This window comes from the organism of the source record quoted next, unplaced genomic scaffold (genome assembly GCF_019419815.1).
Source record: "Pyrus x bretschneideri cultivar Hongxiangsu unplaced genomic scaffold, Pyrus_bretschneideri_v1 Contig10, whole genome shotgun sequence".
NCBI lineage: Eukaryota > Viridiplantae > Streptophyta > Magnoliopsida > Rosales > Rosaceae > Pyrus > Pyrus x bretschneideri.
This window is the reverse complement of record NW_025999391.1, coordinates 3,271,225-3,273,070: the sequence shown is the minus strand read 5'-3', so window position 1 is coordinate 3,273,070 and position 1,846 is coordinate 3,271,225. Positions and strand designations below refer to the sequence as shown.

The window sequence follows — 1,846 nt, the reverse complement described above, 5'->3', positions numbered from 1 at the left end:
TATTTTTTTTGGAAGAAAAGTTGTGAGTACTGATTATTTTAACAAAAAAAAATTATATTTTTACTTTAAAAAGTTAATGTTGATACTATTTACTTACAATATTTTTGTTATTTTCCTTAAAATTCAAAATTTTTTAAATCATTTACATTAATTTTTCTTATTTTTTCCCCAATTTTTTGGCAAATTCCAAACGTATAAATAAATCTTTCAAAACTCTCCCCCACCACACCACTTCCACAAAAACTTACGATCAAATCAAAACACAATTCCAGAATTGCTCTCGACTTTTATTAATATTGATCTTTGTTAATTGAGGGTTAAGAATCAAGACAAGGATCAACCTAACATGGGTGGCGACAAGGAGGCAACCTCGTCGTCCCAGCGTCTCAGGCTGCCGCCCCCGACGGAGAACACGCCGCTGATCGGCGACACCAAGCCATTGTCTTCCCAATCCAAAACCTTTGCCAACGTCTTCATCGCCGTTGTAGGCGCCGGTGTTCTCGGTCTGCCGTATTCCTTCAAGCGCACCGGGTGGCTCATGAGCCTCCTCACGCTCCTCCTCGTCGCGTTCCTCACCCACCATTGCATGATGCTGCTGGTCTACACCAGAAGAAAGCTCGAGTCTTCCTATGGGTTCACAAAGATCCCGTCTTTTGGGGATTGGGTTTCGCCGTTTGCGACATTTGGGGGCGGTTGCTGGTGAATGTTCTGATCATTCTCGCTCAGGCCCGGTTCTGCGTCGGGTATATAATTTTCATTGGTAATACTTTAGCACATTTGCTCAATGCACCCACAGCATCCGATTTGACACCCAAGATATTGGGGTTGGCACCCAAAAGCTACTACAGTTGGGGGTGTTTTCCCTTCCAATTGGGGTTGAATTCGATTGCAACGCTGACCCATTTGGCCCCTTTGAGTATTTTTGCTGATGTGATTGATCTCGGAGCAATGGGGGTTGTGATGGTTAAGGATGTGGTGGTTATGTTGCAAAAAATGCCAGAGGTGAAGGCATTTGGAGACCTTTCTCTGTTCTTTTACGGGCTGGGCGTGGCGGTCTACTCCTTCGAAGGGTTTGGGATGGTTCTGCCATTGGAGTCTGAGGCGAAAGACAAGGACAAGTTTGGGAAGATTCTTGCTTGGACAATGACATTCATTTCTCTGATGTATGGAAGCTTTGGAGCTCTTGGTTACTTTGCATTTGGGGAACAAACCAAGGATATGATCACGGCTAATTATGGTGCGAGATTGATTAGTACCCTGGTGAAGCTTGGCCTTGTGGTGAATCTGTTCTTCACGTTGCCTATAATGATGAACCCGGTTTATGAGATTGTTGAAAGGCGGTTTTGGGGTGGGAGGTCTTGCTTGTGGCTGAGATGGGTGCTGGTTTTGGCAGTGAGCTTGGTAGCATTGTCGGTCCCCAATTTCACGGATTTCATGTCGTTGGTGGGGAGTGGTGTGTGTTGTGCATTAGGGTTTGTTGTGCCGACTCTGTTTCATCTGATCGTGTTCAAGGGAGAGATGGGGTGGGGACAATGGTGCTCAGATATGAGTATTTTGGTGTTGGGGGTTGTTCTTGCGGTTTCAGGAACTTGGTCTGCTCTGCTAGAGATCTTTGCTGCCAAAGTATATTAGGATTATACGAGTTGGTGTGTATTTTGATTAGCATAGATTGAATGATTCTATCTGTATAACTAAAAGATTTGTTATCACGGTTTGATTGCAAATTATTTAAAGGTGTGATGTTTGTAGAATTTTATACAGTTTAACGTAGACCGACGATGTCTTTCTAAGTCCAATTAGATGCCCTGATTTCATATTGATATCTGAATAACATGATTTGATAACC

The 1,846-nt window shown here is 43.3% G+C and overlaps 1 pseudogene; it reads left to right on the top strand.

Annotated features, from left to right (window-relative positions):
- Nucleotides 1-263: 263 nt before the first annotated feature.
- Nucleotides 264-1,632, top strand: LOC103926711 (annotated as a pseudogene).
- The last annotated feature ends 214 nt before the right edge of the window (nt 1,633-1,846 follow it).